This window comes from Canis lupus, chromosome 9 (assembly GCF_003254725.2).
Source record: "Canis lupus dingo isolate Sandy chromosome 9, ASM325472v2, whole genome shotgun sequence".
NCBI classification, from domain to species: Eukaryota; Metazoa; Chordata; class Mammalia; order Carnivora; family Canidae; genus Canis; species Canis lupus.
In genome coordinates this window covers 15,406,797-15,427,599 of record NC_064251.1, presented here as the reverse complement: position 1 = coordinate 15,427,599, position 20,803 = coordinate 15,406,797, and the positions used below count along the sequence as shown (strand labels likewise).

The following is a 20,803-nucleotide window of genomic DNA, read 5'->3' as shown; positions in this document are numbered from 1 at the left end:
AGGAAGAGTTAGATAAAGGGAAGTTGGTAGAAGAAACATTAATTTAAAATATAGGAGAGAGTAATGCTTCTGTGCATTACTTAATACGAACTTTCTAGACCTAAATTTAGTTTTTTTATTTTTTAAAGATTTTATTTATTTTAGAGAGAGGATGAGAGAGAGCATGAGCCAGGGGCAGGGGAGAAGCAGGCTCCTCACTGAGTGCGGAGCCTGACATGGGGCTCCATCCCAGGACCCTGAGATCATTACCCGAGCCAAAGGCAGACCCTCAACCAACCGAGCCACACAGGTGCCCCTAGACCTAAATTTACTTTTTGAATTAACATGTGAAATTATTTCAGTCCTAGGCACTCTTTGGAGAATGAGACTGTAAAAATAGAAACTGTCCTCAGAGAGTTTTATGGAAAGTGAAATATAAATTTTAGATTTTTATAGTCATTAAAATAAAGTTTATAAAGGTTGGTTTAAGAATAGGAGATAATTCCAGGCTTTTAAGGTAAAAACAAGCTGAAACTCTATATATACTTTTTTTTGGAGAAATGTTGAGAAATGTGCTAAATATTTGTTTTCTGCTAATGAGTTGTAGATATTATATCCTTTTAATCATTTCAATTTCCTAATTTTTCTTATTTTACAAGTTAACTTTATTTTTTTTTATAGTTTTTGAGGTTTGCCTTATAGCTCAGCATATGATCAATTTTGGTGAATGTTTTGGATGCACCTGAAAATAATGTGGATTCTGCAGTTATTGGGTGCAGTGTAGTTAATGGTGGTACTCAAATATTTTAGATTCTTACTCATTTTAAAGAAATTATTTGCTGAGAAAGCTATGATTAAATCTCACATTATGGTTGTTGAATTGTCTGTTTTTCTACTTCTTGTTCCTGACAGCTTTTGCTTTATATATTTGGAAGCTATTTTATTAGATACATTGAAATTTAGAATTCTGCTATCTTCCTGGTGAATTTGGTGGTTTCACCATAATGAAATATCCTCTTTATTTCTAATAATGTCTTTTGTTTGAAAGCTGACTTTGTCTAATATTACTATAGTTATCCTAGCCTTTTCTTGATTTGTGTTTGCATAGTATGATTTGTTCTATTCTTTTTACTTTCAGCATTTCTTTTTTTTTTTAACTCTTTTTTTTTTTAATTTTTATTTATTTATGATAGTTACAGAGAGAGAGAGGCAGAGACACAGGCAGAGGGAGAAGCAGGCTCCATGCACCGGGAGCCCGATGTGGGATTCGATCCCGGGTCCCCAGAATCGCGCCCTGGGCCAAAGGCAGGCGCCAAACCACTGCGCCACCCAGGGATCCCTACTTTCAGCATTTCTATATGGTTATACTGTTAATAGAATACAGTTGGATTTTCTTCTTTTATTCATTCAGACAGGTTTTTTTCCTTAAAAAAGATGTTGGTTAAGCCACATTAATTCAACCAATGATACATTTGAGTGTAAATATAACTTATTACAATGTGCTTTCTCCTTGTCCTACCTGTTCTTTGTTCTTTCTCCTTTCTTGCTTTATTTTAGATGGATCAAAAACATTTTTTATTATTCCATATCTCTTCCTTTTGACTTGGAAGGTATATATTCTTGTAATTCTTTCTGTGGTTATCTTAAAGACTAAAATATCAAAGTTTGATGTTGATTCAAACAACTTTTACTTTCTTCTTGGACAATGCAAGAGCCTTAGATTCTTTTCACCTGTATGTATCTTAAACTCCAAGACATTATTGTTGTCTTATGTAGTCACCATTATTTAGGTTTACCTACATACTTGATTGTTACATTGATTTTCTTTTCTTTTTTCTTTTTTTTTTTTAAGATTTATTTATTTATTTATGATAGACATAGAGAGAGAGAGAGAGAGGCAGAGACACAGGAGGGAGAAGCAGGCTCCATGCCGAGAGCCGGACGCGGGACTCGATCCCCGGACTCCAGGATCGCGCCCCAGGCCAAAGGCAGGTGCCAAACCGCCGAGCCACCCAGGGATCCCCTTACATTGATTTTCATTCCTTCCTTCATCCCTCACTTTTTTCTAGATGAGATCATTTTTCTTTTTGTCTGGAGAAGACTATCATTTCCTTCCTTTGGCAAATTTACTTTGCTTTTCTTTATGTGAAAATGTCCTTATTTTGCCTTTATTTTTTGTGGGATATTTTTGCTAGGAGTAGAATTCTAGGTTAGCAGTTATCTTCTTTCATGACTTTCAAATATAGTTCATTGTCTTCTGGCTCCTTGAATTATTTCTGGTGAGAAATCCATTGTTAGTCTAATTGCTGCCTCTTTAAAGGTGATCTTTTTTCTCCTTGTTTTTAGTTTTCTAGATTTACACTGATGTGTCTAGGAGTGATTTTCTCTTTTCTTCTTTTTTTATTATTATAGTTGACATACAATTTCATATTAGTTTCAGATATGCAACATACTCATTGCTCACTATGGTAAGTGTAGTCACCATCTGTTGTCATACATTATTACAGTATTATTGACTATATTCCCTATACTGTACCTTTTATTTCTGTGACTTATTTATTTTATAACTGATAGTATGTACTTCTTAGTCTCCTTTACCTATTTTGCCTATCTCCAACCCCCCCCCCCATTGGCAGCCACCAATTGATTTTCTGTATGAATTTGTTTCTGTTTGTTGGTTGGTTGGTTTTGTTTTGTTTTTTAGACTCCACATATAATTGAAAACAAATGGTACGTGTTTTTCTCTCTTTCTCTGACTCATTAAGCTTAGCATAATAACCTCTTCCATCTTTTTTTTTTTTTTTTAAGATTTTGTTTATTTATTTGACAGAGAGCATAAGCAGGTGGTAGTTGCAGTGGAGGGAGAAACAGGTGCTCTGGGGAGCACAGAGCCAGATTCGAGACTTGATCCAGGACACTGGGATAATGATCTGAGCGGAAGGCAGATGCTTAACTGAGCTACCCAGGCGCTCATTTCAGTATCTCTTAAAGACAAGGAGATTCTTTTATATAACCACAGTATACTTATCAGTCTCAAACAGTTTAACATTGATACAGTACTTTAATCTACCATTTATTTTCCAAATTTTGTCAATTTACCCAGTAATTTCCTTTGTAGAATTTTACCCCTTGTTTTTAAAATCTAATTAGGATAAGGCATTGCATTACTTGTCATGTCTTTTTACTCCTACTCAATTTGAAATAGTTTTTCTGCCTTTCTGGACATTTTTAAAGAATAAAGACTCTCTCTCCCTTTAAAAATAAGCAGAATGCCCCTAATTTTGTGTTTGTTTTTGTTTTTTTAAATAATCAAGAGTCAGGATTTGGTCTGAATGTTACTTAAATGTATGTGTTTTCTTTTTGGAGCATCACAGCTGGAAGCACACAATGTCTGTCATTCATTAGTGATTTTGATGACCAAATCAAGATATTCTCCAGGTTTTTCTGCTATATCGATACTGATTTTCCTCTTTCAATTTAAAAACAATCGAGAGATGGACACCATTTTATTCTTCTTATGGTTTCCAATTCTTGGTCAGTATTCTCAATTTTGTCTCTTATCTCCCCAAGTGTAGTAAATGTATATTTATATTTATATCTATATTTATCTGTCTTAAAATCTATGTCTTGGGACGCCTGGGTGGTCAGCGGTTGGGCACCTGCCTTCGGCTCAGGTCGTGATCCCAGGATCCGGGATCAAGTACTGCATCGGGCTCCCTGTGAGGAGCCTCTGCCTCTCTCTCTCTGTGTTTCTTATGAATAAATAAATAAATCTTAAAAAAAAAAAAAAAGAAATCTGTGTCTGATAACGAAATGTGTCTGTTTTTGTTGTCTCTTTCTTTTGTTTTTTACTACTGTTATTTCCTCATGTGTCTAGTTAATTTTTTGGAGTAAGCATTTTATTTTGGATTAAATTTAGACTTATAGAAAAGTTATAAAGATAGTACAGACAATTCTCATGTACCCCTTTCCCACTTTTACCCGTTGTTACATCTTACATTATTATGGTCCATTGTCTAAAGTAAGATACCAGCATTGGTACACTACTCTACCAGATTTTTACTTGGATCTCATTAGTTTTTCCATTCATGTCCTTATTCTGCTTCAGAATCCAATCCAGAGAACTACATTGCGTTTAGTTGTTTTGTTTCCCCAGACAGTTTGATTGAATTTGGCAGAAACAATAATTGGCATCATTCCACTGGTCACTTTTTGATTACACACACACACACACACACACACACACACACACCCTCCTCATATATGTTGGAGATTTAAGCTGCCTCCAAATTTGACATTTAAAGAAATGATTTGTCCAAAATTTGTTTTCTGGCCTAGAGCCATGATTTTCTTAGACACCTTTAGTTGTTCACTTTTGACAACAGCACTAGCATTTTCTCTCACTTCATAACTATCATTTCATATACTACTAGATGACTAGTAGTAATCAATAAAGCCATAATAGGATGCAGTTGTGGATAGCCTTTTTGACCTGGGTACCAGATAAGTAATATGTGTCATACTAACCTTACTAACGGTAGGCTTCCTATTTGTGCTTTAGCAAAATTACAAATTATTACATGCTAGGCTTCTAAGTACTGCTCTAGTAGAAATATTATTAAATTCATACTTGTGAAGTTTCTACTGTAGTATTAAAGCTAATTCCTTTGATTTACTAGGTATTTAATTATGTCAGTAATGATTTTGGGGGGTCTTATTTTAGTATTTATTCTCCATGGTTTTTCATGTAAAATGTTTATAATTTAGAGTAGTTATAAAAATAGTGGTTTGTATTCTGTATGAAAAGAACCCTATTTGTAGAAAAGCAGTACTTTTTTTCAAACGTTTTCCAAGGCAGGAAATTCTAGAGCAAGGATGCATCTTACATATTTTTTTTTAAAGTGTACTTATGGAATGATATCATTAGTGTTTTCATCATTATTTTTCTTTCTTTTATTGTTAAAGAATAAATGGGTGGACTTGATTCTTTATATTAACTTTTGTTCATAGCTTATTTTTAAGATTAAAAAGGTGTGTTTTCATAGGCATAATTATTTGTTTTGTATTAGGAAACCAACTTAGTATTAGTTTAAAAAGAATTTGTAATAAAGGGACATTGTTATAATTTGTCTTTTAAATAGCTGATCCGAACTTTTATGCGGCCACTAGATAAATATTTCACAGATAGCGATTTTATATCATATAATAACAAATGAATTTTCTCAGACAATGTTTTTTTCCCTAAGGACATGTGAATATCAGGTTTCAATTTTATAACTTAACTCTATTTTCTGTATAAAAATTGTTCTTGATGAGTGTAGGACTAGGTACTCCTAAGTTTTACAAAAAAACAATTGTGTGACTGTTTTGAATTATGAGTTACAAAGGAAATATATGTTTCTATGCTATTTAAAAATGATACGTTTATATATAATATTTATATATTTTCTGTTTATATCTTTTGTTAACCTTATTACTTAAAATCATGCAAGTATGCTTCATTAGTATATGTTAATGCTATTACTTGATATCATTGTAATGGTAAACTATCATTCAAGTATGCGCAGGGAAAATAACTGCTAATTTCAGATATTCAAGGACTCAGTAATATAACACTCTAAGTGTAACAAAGCTGTTGGGAGAAAAAAACTTGAGGCTGTCTCCTAGCAAAGTAAAAAGTAAAGGTGAAGAAGGTAGGAGGTATAGAAAGAAAAGTCAGCCAAAGTAAGTGAGTAAAACTTATAGTTAAATGTAAATAATCAGGCAGCCCCGGTGGCGCAGCGGTTTGGCACCGCCTGCGGCCCAGGGCGTGATCCTGGACACCCTGGATCGAGTACCACGTCGGGCTCTCTTCGTGGAGCCTGCTTCTCCCTCTGCCTGTGTCTCTGCCTCTCTCTCTCTCTCTCTGTGTGTCTCTATGAATAAATAAATAAAAAATCTTTAAAAAAAAATAAATGTAAATAATCACCAGGGGCACGTGTGTGGCTCAGTCAGGTAAGCATCTGCCTTCAGCTTAGGTCATGATCTCTGGGTTCCTGGGCTCCAGCCCTGCGTCAGGCTCCCTGCTCAGCAGAGAATCTGCTTTGCTTCACCACCTCCATCTGCCCCTCTTCTCCCCACCTCGCCCCTGTTCGTGCACTCTCTCTCTCAAATAAATAAATAATCACTGATAATGTACTACAATAAGTAGAATTTATGCCAGGAATGCAAAGATGTTTGTATATCAGAAAGTCAACAGAAGTTTTTAACTTAGAAAACATTTAAGAAACCACATTGTTTTATCATTATATTCTAAAATAGCATTTTATAAAACTGAGCAGCTATTAAAAACATCATCAAATAGGAAAAAAAGTTACTTTAATAGACTAGTCTCCAAATCCAGCATCTGAACAAAGAAATACAGCATTTTTAATTAGAACAGAAACATGATAGTGATTTAACCTGTTACCACTCTTTTTGACAGTTATCTGGAAAGTTCTTGTATATATAAAGACATGAAACTAAAATTATTAGTACGAATATTGGAAAAGACAGTGTCATCACTATTAAAAGCATTTACTACCGTTTTTTTCCTTTCCTTTTTCTTTCTTTTTTTTTTTGTCCACAAGCCATTGAAGTTAATTAAAATCTTCATTGCTCTTTGAATAGTGAATACTCATAATAAACTATAAATAAATACATACAATAGTATTTAATGCATATATATTTATACTGTAAAAATATCTTTTCCCTTCCTCGGACATTATGCTTTATTTCACTGATAAGCCATGAAATTACAACATAAGTTTTTCAAGGATTCTTACCTCTTCTGTTATCGTTCTAACAAAATTTGGTTAAAACCCATACTGCCATTTAATATAAGGAAAGGAATTTATTTTTTTAATTTAGAGCTGTAAAATCTTTTGTAATACAACCTAAACCTGTCATTTTTTTTGTTCTCTGCTTTCTGCTTCTCTGCTCATCAATTTGTCCAATTTATGGTTGGCTGTTGAGATACTTCTTATGAAATTCATTTGTCCTTGCCAATTAAGATAGATTGGCATGGAACTTGAGGTGAAAAGTCATTAGAGGAAGTGACAGAATGTGGTCATACAAAGGAGAATGAGGATTCTTATTTGGTGATTAGAGGACAGTGAGCTATAAAAATAAATTTAGCTGGAGAATGAAAAAAGTGGTGAGAACCGTGAAATTGCATCTTGAAACAAGTCTGATTTGAGTGGTTTTGTTTATATTTCTGCTTCTGGTAGCAGTTCAGTAGTTAATGACACTTCTCACCAGATAAACACATATACTCACACTCATGTTTTCACATTTATTCCTAGTTTAGTTTTCATCCTCTTTTTTTCAGAGTTGTTTTAGAGTTATGCTAACTTCACAAGATGAATTGTCTTGGTTTCAGTCTTTCACTGTGCTTTATGTATCCAGGATCATGCATGCCCTGGGCTGCCGAAGGCAGACTCTCAACCGCTGAGCCACCCAGTAGTCCCTTGACAATATTTTGTATTTTATTGTCATTCATAGAATTAGTTTTTCTTTAAGCAGTTTGGATAGTTTATTATTTTTCTAAAAAATCTTCATTTCAGGGGATCCCTGGGTGGCTCAGCGGTTTCGCACCTGCTTTTGGCCCAGGGTGCGATCCTGGGGTCCCGGGATTGAGTCCAGCGTCGGGCTCCTGGCATGGAGCCTGCTTCTCCCTCTGCCTGTGTCTCTGCCTCTCTCTATCTCTGTGTCTATCATAAATAAATAAATCTTTTAAAAAAAAATGTCTTCATTTCAGGGACGCCTGGGTGGCTCGGCAGTTGTGCATCTGCTTTCAGCTCAGGGTATGATCCTAGAATGCTGGAATTGAGTCCTACATTGGGCTCCCTGCATGGAGCCTGCTTCTCCCTCTGCCTGTGTCTCTGCCTCTCTCTCTGTGTCTCTCATGAATAGATAAATAAAATCTTAAAAAAAATTTTTTCCATTTCATTGAGGTTTTAAAATTTATCTGAGTAAAGTTATGTATATTATGGCCATTTGAAATTAATTCAGTTTCTCCTTATATTGAATATTTTCATATTTCTTATCTCTTTGCTTCGAGGCATATCTTTATTTGGTTTTTCAAAAGATGCAGCTCTTTGATTTACTAATTTTATTTTTTTCTTGTGTACATTATGAATTTTCCTGATATCCCATTAACTTTGATATGTAATATTCTCATTACTAACTTTTTACATAGTCTGTAATTGTTGATTTTCTTTTTGACCCCATAATTTAATCAGGTTAGTATTTCCCAAGTGATTGATTTTTGGTTTGTTAACCCTCTGTTACAATTTTCTCACTTAATACACAGTAGTTAGAAAATGTGGCCTAAAAAACAAAACAAAACAAAACAAAACAAAAAACAAAAAAGAAAATGTGGCCTGATCATTTGCTTCTCTTTAAAGTAGTGATTGGTGAACTGCCTCCTGCAAACAACCATCCGTATTTATAAATAAAGTTTTGTTGGAACATAGCAACACATTTGTGATAGATACTGTACAGTCCACAGTCTGGAAATATTTGTAGCCTGACCCAATAAGAACAAGCTTGCTTTGCTTTGAAATATTGGAATTTATTTTTCTTGTCTGAGTCTTGATCAGATTTTATAACTTGTGGGTTCTGGAAAACAAAATGTGTTTTCTGTTAACAGGACAAAGTTAATTATATTTATTATAAACTAATTTCTTAACTGCTAATTCTTAAACTAGTAATTTCATAACTCCTATGTGGTTTTCTTTTTCTTAGTTGAGTGTCCAGTACTTCTTTGCCTTAAGTCTATCTGGATCTTGTATTTAAGGTGTATCTCTTGTAAATATCATGTATTTTTTTTTTGTCTTAAATCCAATTTGCTTTTCCATTTCTAAACAGTATAATTAGTCCATTTACATTGATTGTATAACTTGATATGATTTGGTTTTAGTATCTCACCTTGCTGTTTGTTTTGCATTCCATATGTTCCTTATTTTTCCCCTACTTCCTGTCTTTAAGATTTATCAAAAAATTTTTTATATTTTATCCATTTTCTTGGCCTTTTATGTATAGCTTCTTGGGACTTTTTAAAAGAGATTATATAAGGGATTACAACATGCATCTTTTTTTTTTTTTAATTTTTATTTATTTATGATAGTCACACAGAGAGAGAGAGAGGCAGAGACACAGGCAGAGGGAGGAGCAGGCTCCATGCACCGGGAGCCCGACGTGGGACTCGATCCCGGGTCCCCAGGATTGCGCCCTGGGCCAAAGACAGGCGCCAAACCACTGCGCCACCCAGGGATCCCCTACAACATGCATCTTTAACTTATTATGATTTAACTTGAATTTTTATTTTACTACTTTGTTAGTGTAATGACCTTAACGGTATTTTATTCTATTTATAGCCAACTCTTCTTGTTTTTTTTTTTTTTATGATTTTAAAAAATTTATTTATTCATGAGAGATACAGAAAGAGAGGCAGAGACATAGGCAGAGGGAGAAGCAGGCCTCCTGCAGAGAGCCTGATGTGGGACTAGATCCCAGGACCCCAGGATCTGAGCCAAAGGCAGACAATTACTGAGCCACCCAGGTGTCCCCACTTTTCGTTGTCTTATATTTTATTTATATATGATATATGTTACAATACGTTGTATTACTTTTGCTTTAAGTAGTCTGTAGTCTTTAAGATGTCTTTTAAAATGTGTTGTATATTTACTCATATTTACCTCTTTTAGTATACTTCATTCCTTCTTACAAAATGATGTTTTATCTGGGATTCTTCACCCTGCAGAATTCCCTGTGCATTTCTTAAAGTGTAGATCTGCCAGCAGTGAATTATCTCAGTTCTTGTATTCCCATGATGTTTTTATTTTGCCTTCATGTTTGAAGGATATTTTCCCTGGGAATGAAATTTCAGATTGGTAATTTTTTCTTTCAACAGTTTAAAGATGTTATTCTATTATCTTTTGATTCTTACTGTTTCTGATGGAAAGTCAGCCATCATTTGCATTGTTTTCCCCCACTCCAGACTTGGAATTTAATGACCTATTATTTAATTTGGTTGGCTTGCTTTAAATGTTTTTCTTCATTTTGGCTTTTAGCATTGAGCTATGATATTGCCTAGGTATATAATTTTCTTCCTGTTACCTTTTTTGGATTTTGGAGAGGTTTAGTTTATGTGTTGATGTTTCATCAATTGTGGAAAACCTTAGCCATTATTTCTCTGAGTATTTCTTCTTTTTTTTTTTCCATCTGTGTTTTGGAGCTTTAGTTTGTATACATTAGATTCTTTGATACTATCCCTAATGTACATCACACTGTGTTTTGTTTGTTTGTTGTTGTTGTTGTTGCTTTTTTTTGTTTGTTTGTTTTGACTTTTTTCCCTTTTTGGTTAACTTATGTTGGCCTGTCTTCACGTTTATTGGTACTTTTCTTCTGCTGCGTTCAGTCAGCCTGTAAGCCCAGTTAATCAATTGTGATTTACATAGCAGTTTTCAGTTATAGAATGTTCACTTAGTTCTTCTAAAGATAATTACAGGACACCCAGGTGGCTCAGCCATTGAGCATCTGCCTTTGGCTCACGTCGTGATCCTGGCATCCTGGGATCGAGTCCCACATTGGGCTCCTTGTATGGAGCCTGCTTCTGCCTCTGCCAGTATCTCTTCCTCTCTCTCTTTGTGTCTCTCATGAATAAATAAATAAAATCTTAAAAAAAAGATAATTATTTCTTTATTAAAATTTTTAATCAATTTTTTCTGTTTTTAACCTCTTTTTTCTTAACTTATACATAATAGCTAAAAGTAATAGTTTAATAGCTGAAGTCTCTGCTAAGACATGTAGGTCATATATGTATCTGCTTCTATTAATTATTTTGCCACTTGCTTATGGATAATGCTTTCCCACTTCTTTATACATCTCAGCATTTTTCTTTTGTTTGCCAGATATTATGTTTAAAAAGAACTGTAGTGTCTGGAGTAAATCATATTTTTCCCTAGAGAAGGAAAGACTTTTCCTATGTAAGGCATCTGTGATGAGAGACTGATCCTTTGGATTTGATGGACTAGTGAAGTGGATAAGGGTTAAGTTATAGATTAGTTTGTTTCAGTTTACATGTATTTCATATGTCTAGGGTGAGATCTCCTCTGTGTGTATGTCAGTTCTTACCTTACCTTTTAGCAGGACTCTGGCTATTTCCATCTGATTATGAAATTGTGATCAACTCTATTGTCAGGGTTCTAGTCCTCCATGTTGTTGCTACCATGAACATGGTAGAAATCCTGTGTGGAGAATCAGTGGGTATGGAGACCTAGCTTTGAATAAAGGATTCCTTCATCTTCTATATCAGGAGTTGGTGAACTGTGGCCTGCAGGCTAAATCTGGCCTACCACCTATTTTTGTAAATAAAATTTTATCGGGACATAGCCATACTCACTTGCTTATGTATTGTCTATGTCTGCTTTCATGTTACAAGAACAGAAACTAAAATGTTTAATATCTAGCTCATTACAGAAAATTTTGCTAACCCCTGTTCTATACCATTAAGCCAGTTCATACCGTAGATAAAGATTTTGCTAATTGCTCTTTATCTCACTGGAGTCTCTGCCTGTAGCAGACCAGCCTTCATTCTACTATTCATGCTTTGATTTTATAAATGACCATAGTGATCTTAAATAAAATACATCATATCATATCACCCCTAATCTTACAATCCTATAATAGGTATCAGTAGATTTTAGAATAAAGTTAAAAGTCTTTCACTTAAGCTTATAGAGCCATTTGTAATATAAACAGTGCCTAATCCCCAACATTCTTCTTTTTTTTAAAATAGACTGAAGGGGCACCTGGGTAGTTCAGTCAGTTGATTTTGGCTCAGGTCATGATCTCCGAGTTGTGAAATTGAGCCTGGTGTGGGGTTCTGTGCTCAATTCAGCATGGAAACTGCTTGGGATTCTTTTCCTCCCTCATCTCCTTCCCCTGCTTGCACATGTGTGCTAAATAAATTAAAAAAAAAAAACTTTTAAAAACTAGACTTTAGGGGTACTTGGGAGGTATAGTTCATTAAACCTTCACCTCTTGGTTTCAGCTCAGGTAGTGATCTCAGGGTTGTGAGATTGAGCCCTACATATCAGGCCCCATGCTCAGTGCAGAATCTGCTTGAGAGTCTCTCTCCTGCTGCCCCTTCTATTCATACTCTCTCTCTCTGTTTCTCTAAAATGAAGAAATAAATCTTTTTAAAAATTGACTCTATTTTTTAGTTTAGAGCACTTTTAGGTTCATGTCACAATGAAGGGAAAATACAGAGATTTGCCATAAACCTCTGCCACCACACATGTATATAATACTCACCAGCCTTTCCTCTCAGTATCTCACAGGTCTTCCTTTTTAGGCCCTACCATGTTCAGACTTCATCCTGAACCTGAGATTTCTGTCCTGAGAGTAGATACCGTTTTTTGAGATATTTTACTTTGTTTGGTTTATTTTATTTTTTATTTTTTATTTTTTAAAGATTTTATTTATTTATTCATGAAAGACAGAGAGAGAGGGAGAGAGAGAGAGAGAGAGAGAGGCAGAGGGAGAAGAAGCAGGCTCCATGCACGGAGCCCGATGTGGGACTCGATCCAGGGACTCCAGGATCACACCCTGGGTTGAAGGCGGCACTAAACCACTGAGCCACCCAGGGATCCCACTTTGTTTGGTTTAGATTATTGTCTGTCTTCTTTGATAAATGTAAGCCCTACAGATTCACTGTCTTATTTCTAGCATGTAGAATATGCCTAGAAATTAGTAGATCTACAAATATTTGTTGAATGAATGAACAAATATACTATTTTCTCTGACTCACCATCATCTGCCCTCACTCTCATCCTGCTACCATATTAATTTTCTTAGGGTGCTAATTTTACCTAAAAAAATTCTTAGCTTGGCCGGACCTGACCTTACCTAATTTCTCAAGCCTCATTCCCTGTAATTCTTATTGAGAAACTTTCTACTTTATCTAAATTAGACTTCTTAATGCTATATATTATTAATGCTGGACCCCTTTGATCATGACATTCACCCTGTCTGGAATAAACCTGCCACTTATCTTCCAGTTACCTCTTTAATCCTGTCTAATTAATCATTAAAGTCCAGCTCATGTCTCATTTTGGTTCACAGTTGTCAGTCTTCTGCCTCATGTACTATATATGCTTATTGCCTGTATTCCTAATATGAAACTTTTATTGTTTATGAACTTTCTAGAAGTATTTTCCTAATATAGTTTAACTATCTTAAGTGTAAGATAGTTTCTGTCCTCCCATCAGTTCAGACTGTCACTGTATTTACATTTACATATCCGTATTTCATTGAAAGTGAATTTAAGGGGTCATGTAAAGTTATTGTCCTTGATGAAGCATGTATTGACTGATGGTTTCCTTCTATTTGCATATGTTCTGTTTCACAAAGGCAGGTGACTTTAACATATTTAACTTTAACATATTTAACTTTAACATATTCTGTATAGCAAATGCCATGTCATTTTACAGGTGAGAGAAAAAAGACTTACCCAAGATAAAAAGACTTTCTCATGTGTCTACAGCTAGTAGATAGCTGCAGTAGAAATTGTTGAATTTTAACTCTTCATATATTGCCGTCACTGAATAAATGAGACTGTTAGTAATGGAATTAAGTATAACTGAGATCTGAAAACTATGTTTTTTCTTTGAAGTAGCAAATTGGATGTTATGAGATCTTAAACTACTAAGGATTATATCAAAGTAACAAGTAGGCAAGAATTTAGTGGTTTCTTGTGGTAGCTGAGAGATTTTTTAAATTGTGTGCATTTTTGCTCTTTGATGTTTTCCCCTTGTTTTTTGTGGAAACGTTACAAATGCATACCAGTTATGCTGTGAGTTGACTTGTCAGTTTCATGTATGTTTATTGTTTGAAAAATTGCCTTATATGTAAACTAATATTAACATCGCTCCATGTCTTTCCTGATTGTTTTATTTGTTAGAAAGAAAGAGTGTGAGCAGAAGAGAGGGGCATCGGGAAAGGAAGTGAGGGAATCTTAAGCTGACTCCATGCCCAATGTAGAGCCCAATGTGGGACTCCTCACAACTCTGAAACCATGACTTGAGCTGAAATCAAGAGTCAGATGCTTAACTGACTGAGCCACTCGGGTACTCTGGCTTTCCTGATTATTAATGTACAGTAATACAGTTGATGTTAATTAAAAATTTTTTTTTCATGCAGCAGAATATTGGTCTCATTTTTCTGCCCATACATTCCTGTAATATTTACTGAAAGTATTAGGAATTTTCAACTAGAGTGGCAAATATGAAGATTAGAATTGGATGAGTTAGGTTAGATTATGCTTTCCTTCCAATTGTGGATGTTTTCTTCTCCATTCTTACTGGCTTAAGGTAGAGTATTTGGGAATGGGCAAATGAGGGAGAGAGTTGGAAGGCAGAATGAAATGATAAATAGTGAAGGCTGTAGTGAGGAATTATAGCATGGAGGCACCCTGTACCCCTTTTTTAGTCCCTTTGCTTATTTTGTACCTGTTTTATATTTAATCTGTGTTGTAACTATCACTTTTTACTTTATTGTATATCTTGTTTCTCTGTTTTATTATCTGTCTTTCCTAATGGAAAACAAGTTTCATTACAAGTTCATTCTCTTTTCCACTGCTGTATCCTTAGTATAGCCCTGGTACCTAGTAAGCACTCAGTGTACTGTTTTATGCATGAATAACATTTTCAGGAAGATAACTCTGGGGTTAGTGCATAAAATGGACTACAGTGAGGAGATATTAGTTGGGAGATGATAACAAGAGTAAAGAAGTGACAGTAGGACTAATGAGGTTACACAAGGAAGACATTTTTGAGGTAAAATAAAAAGGACTTGGTTATTAGAGTATCTGGGAAAGGAAAAGAATGAGCAGAAATAATTTGTTCTGAAATTCCTGGCTAGGGAGACCAGCTAACTAGTGACATTGCATCATTTCAGGCTCATATTATGCACACAGTGATCATATATTAAATGAATAACTGTCAAGAGAAAAGCTTTTACCTTTTGCACGGAATTTTGCTTTTAAATGTAATTTATTTAACTCCATGACTTATTTCTATTCTTCTGGGTCTCTTTGTAGTTTACCCTCATTTGAGCTTTGGGATTATGCTTCCCCTGGACTTTAGGAAAAATTAATGTTATAAGCCCTTTTAGCACTGCACTGCAATACATCAGCCCCAAAATTTGTTTCCAAGCTTGTCTACTTTCACAGTTTACTGTTTCTATCCTTGTTGCTGAGGAAGGAAACTAGAGAAAGCTATGTAGGGTTTTTGCTGTCAGCAGAAGTCATTTTGTGACTAATTCTTTAAAGGAAGTAAGTTTTCATTCTTCTAATTAGTTTGTGCCTATCCTCCAGGTATTCATTCTCTGCCTGTTGCACAAGGTGCTTGAAATTTAAAATACTGATTGAAGTTCCTCTGATGACACTATCTTCAGTTATTAACCCAATCATATATTTTAAGCAACAATTTTTTGAAAGATAAAATCATTTAAACTGGTTTTAATTTGGATGTTTTTCCTGTAGATCAGTTACTTTAAAAAGCCAGGTATATTTCAAATATGCCACTTATAATCCTACATTCATTAATCAGAATGTGCAATGAAGAAAAATATTTAAGAAATAGATTGTAATTTCTTTTTTTTTAGATTGTAATTTCTGATTTAAAAAAGGATTTAAATAGTGTTAAAATAATTTTCTTTTGAATGCTTTTTTTATATAGCATATTTTGATATACAGTAATGCTTTCAAGCAAGTTAAATAATAAATTATTTTAACACTCAAATTTTTCATCTAAATATATCTAATTTTTTGTTTTCTTAGAAAACTTTAAATATTTCATATAAAAACCTTTAGGTTATAGATTTGTGCTTTTACAAATTTGTGATATTCAATATTACCTCATGGTTTCCTCATATATATAATATAATCATTCTTATTTGTGGTATATGGTAGGGTTTTTGTGGGCGGGGGGGGCAGGTGGAGCGAGAGAGAGAGGGCATCTTAAGCAGTCTCCAAACCCAGCATGGAGCCAGCCACAAGGCTTGATCCCAGTGGCCCTCAGATCATGACCTGAGCTGAAACCAAGAGTCCAGTGCTTAACTGACTGAGCCACCCAGGTGCCCCTATATGGCAAGTTTAATAAAAATACATACCATCTACTCATGATAGTAGAAGGTTAATGATAGAGCCATGAGATTAGTGAGATGCTGAAAGGAGAAAATATCTTAAATCGCCCTGAGAATACTTTCATAGACTCTTGTCCTGACTCTTGTCTTGTCTCTGAAATACACTTCTGAAAGGATCATTTTTAATGTAAATTGTATGTCTTTAAAGAAACTCAGTAATTGGGGTGCCTGAGTGACTCAGTTAAATGTCCGACTCTTGCTTTTGGCTCAGGTCATTATTTTGGGGTTGTGGTATCAAGCCCAGTGTCAGGCTCCATGCTCAGCACAGTCTGCTTGAGATTCTCTCCCTCTCTCTCTCCCTCTGCCCCTCCACTTGTGCATGGGTGCATGGGTGCTCTCAAATAAATAAATAAGAAACCTCAAAAACCAAAAATTTAACATTACATTATATCATTATATTCAAGTTTTATTTGACTTCCTGGAGAAAATAGGTTAACTTAATTTTCTCCAGAATCAGAGTATTCTAAGAGTCATGAGTTTTAAAAAAAATTTTTACTTATTTATTAAAGAGCATGAGTAGGGGGAGGGGCTGAGAGGGAAGTATAAGCAGACTTCCCACGAAGCAGAGAGCCGGACTTGGACTCAGGGCTGGATCCATGACCTTGAGATCACAACCTGAGCCTAAAGCAGGTGCACTTAACCGACTGAGCTACCCAGATGCCCCAAAAGTCATAATTCTCTTTCATTCATCCCTACGTATCTTCCATTAAATATCCTGGTGCTTTAAAGAAACTTCATAAGGATCTTTCATGTCTTACCAAGATATAAAGTAAACTGGTCATGTTTTTAAGCTAAAGATGAACAGGCTGGGTTTTGTTTTGTTTTGTTTCTTCCTAAATCACCATAAGTTTTTTAATAATTTGAAGGAACAAGTAACATTGAAAATGTCACCTTTACTATTAGAATGATGGAAATTCTTGTGTGGTAGCTCCATGGTTCAACAGTTTTCAAATGAAATGTCTTTTGTAGAATTACTTCATATAATTAAGAGGATTTATCGGTAATTAATAGGTTACTTCAGATATATTAGACTATACCTGATAGGATATATAGGATATATATATAAAACTATATATGATAAAGATATAGCTATAACACTAATTCTATTTCTATAACAAAATGGTTTTACTATCCTCAGATAAGTCTGTGGTATTGACATGTGGTGGTATTGTCAGGGAGCAAAACTTCCTGTCCCCATCAAGATCCTTTTTTCCAGATTAAGAGTCAAATTGACAGGAGACAAATTAACAGGAGAAGATCAAATTTAATAAACTAAGTGGGCTCCCTGCATGGAGCCTGCTTCTCCCTTCTGCCTGTGTCTCTGCCCCTCCTGCCCTCTCTCTCTCTCTCTCTCTCTCTGTCTCTCATGAATAAATAAACAATCTTCTAAAAAATTTAATAAACTAAGTATGGAAAATCCATATAGATATGGATATTCCAAAGACAGGCATCATAAGGTATATATGACATTCTGAACTAAAGAGTAGAGAAAGGGGTTTGGGGCTTCAAAGGGAAGGAATGCACTTCACAGGAAGATGAAAAAGAGTAAATGTTTAGTAAACAAATGTTTGCTGGGCCACTCAGGCACAGTGGGACATAGAGAACTTTCATCAAACAGGTCTTGCTAGGTTCCTCCCTGTATATCGTACTTAGCTTAAATAATGTAGTTATCTATGGGGATAGCTTTCTTCCTGTAGTAGATTCTCTGTCTAAATTCTTTTTAGGGGCATCTGGGTGGCTCAGTCAGTTAAGCATTTGCCTTCAGCTCAGGTCATGATCCTGGTCCCTGGGCGATTGAGTCTCAGGTAGGGCTCCCTACTTAGTGGGAAATCTGCTTCTCCCTTGCCCTCTGTTCCTCTCCTTGCTTGTGCATACTCAGTTTCTCTCTCTCTCTCTCTCTCTCTCATTCTCTCTTTCTTAAATAAATAAAGTAAATAAATAAAATTTTTTTTTTTTTTTTAGGTAGTGTATGTGTCGGTGGGGGGGCGGGGGGAGAAAAGGAATTTTCCTGAATTTACTGGGTTTTGATTGCTTTTTAACTCAAAATGATCTTTATGCTAAAGTGGTCCGTCTTGGGTCAGCCTGCCCTTGGCTCTTACAATATATGAAGATATAAAACTTGGAATAATACTTTGTTCATCTGCATACAATAGATTCAGATTCAGCATACATTTATTGAATATTATGTGCCTTGCACTATATTAAGTACTTAAACTAAAATTATACTCATGTATTAGTCTACATTAACTTGAAATATGTGTAAAAATTTGAAAATTGTGGGATGATTTCCTTATCCTTTTGCTTTTCCTTTTGCTTATTTTAGGAAGCTTATCATTTTAATTAGGAAAGAACTTGGTGTAAATATTACTGTGGGTTGTTGTAAAGCATTTAGGTAGTAGTCTGTGCTCACACCAAGAATGTTATGGGGACAGAGCTTTGTATCCTTGGTCCAGGTTGTTTAGTAAACATTTGTCATGTAGCATGAATTTTTCTGAAAAAGCCATAATATCATTTTGTCTTACATTGAAACTTAGCGACCCTTTAGAGTAATGCTATGCTGTTCAATAGAACTTTCTGTGATGATGGATATGTTTTTATAAGTTTGTATCCAATATTGTAATGGCAAGAACTTAGGACTGCCCCCCCCCCCCCCAGTGTGGTTAATTAAATCATAAAGATTCTTTTTTTTTTTTAAGTGCTTACTTTGTATCAAGCATTGTGATACATGCTGGGGATCTTCCTATTCTCAGGGAGCTCAGTTTAATACAGGATAAAAATTCCTAACCTAGCAGTGATAATACAGTTGGAGGATAGGCAGGAAGGAGAGGAGAATTCAAGTTGGACGCTGAAGGATAAGTGTGTGTTAGGGGTCCACATGGAGAAAGTAGCGTTTGTCAGTAGATGAAGATAGGAGACTATATGATGCATTCTAGCAACTGTAAGAATTCTTTATTCTTAGAACCTATGGTGATTTAGAAAGTTGCTTAAAAAAAAAAGGGACAGTTAATCACTCATCAGCTAATGAAGTATTTGTGCCCTGCTAATGACTTTGGGTGATATCTTTAAAGCCACAGAGGGGGGCACCTGGGTGCTCTGTTGGTTGTATCTGCCTTAGGCTCAGATCATGATCTCACGGTCCTGGGATTGAGTCCCACGTTGGGCTCCTTGCTCAGCAGGAAGTCTCCTTCTCCTTCTACACCTCTCCCCTGCCTCGTGCTCTCTCTCCCCGTCTCTCATGCTTGTTTGCTCTCTCCCTCTACCCCCCCCTCAAATAAATAAAATGTAAAAATCTAAATAAATAAATAAATAAATAAAGCCACAAGGGGAATCCTGTGCTAAAAAAGGATTTTATTTTATTTATTTATTTTTTAATTTTTATTTATTTATGATAGTCACACACACAGAGAGAGAGAGAGAGAGAGAGAGGCAGAGACATAGGCAGAGGGAGAAGCAGGCTCCATGCACCGGGAGCCCGACGTGGGATTCGATCCCGGGTCTCCAGGATCGCGCCCTGGGCCAAAGTCAGGCGCTAAACCGCTGCGCCACCCAGGGATCCCTAAAAAAGGATTTTAGCATCTAAATTCAGTATCCCTGTCCCAGAGTTATTAAATTTAAAATTTCTGGAGAAAATGAGAATTTTCTGTTAAAATTTGTATTTGATTAGATCTCATGTAATCTTTTCCCTGGTCAGTTTTATTTGCTGTTGTAGTAGTTAGAATGGTTAGAATTACCAAAGATCCAATTTAGAATGACTGAGATATGAAGGGAATTTATAATTTCACATAATAAAGAATTCTGGAGGTATGATGATTATAGATAAGTTAATTCTGAGGCTCAACAGCATCACTAAGGACTCAGTTTCTTTCCATTTTTCTGTTTTGCCATTTTCAGCATATTGGTGGTGGTTTTCCAACTTGTCCATACATAACTGCAAGAGAACTACCATACCTTCCACTTGTATATCTGCATACATCGTTGTTCAGAGACAGGTGGAATAACTGACTTTCTTGGGTCCATTTTTAAGATTGAGGAAAACTTTACTAAAACCCCTCTCTCTCACACTCCTATTCACATCCTATTGGCCAAAGAACATAACCTTTCTTTAACCAATTAATGGAATTGCAACTGTTAAGATTCATTTAGTAGTTAAGGTTCACATCCTAAGGCTAGGGAGAGAACCAGTCTAAAATACCTAAAGTAAAATTAGGGTTCTATTACTGTGAAAGAAGGGATTGAATGGGCATCACTAGAGCTTCCCACTTTGGTTTACTAATCTAGCTATGGGTTTTTCTGTTCGTTTTTAAAATTAGTAATCTTTTCCATACCAGGAGTTAGAAGGACAGCCCATATTTGCCCCTAAATAGGAAAGACAAGACCTCCTTATGTTTGTCAATAATGTATATACTTTGCTATGAATTTTGCAGGTGACATAGAGCTATAGTGGCAAAAGTCAATCTCTTTGCGTCTTAATTCACTTTGAAGATGTATCTTCTTTAAAGACTTGATTTCTGACCTGCAGAGCTGAAGATTGGGCCCTGAGTCATAGGATTTTTCTGTATGAGAGGTCTTGGGGGGAAACAAAACAGCTGATCAT

At 35.3% G+C, this 20,803-nt stretch overlaps 1 protein-coding gene across 4 annotated transcripts in view; it reads left to right on the top strand.

Moving 5' to 3' along the window:
* The window catches only part of TANC2 (tetratricopeptide repeat, ankyrin repeat and coiled-coil containing 2), a 369,309-nt gene that overhangs the window by 61,294 nt on the left and 287,212 nt on the right, over window positions 1–20,803 (top strand). The gene's annotated exons all lie outside the window — the stretch shown is intronic.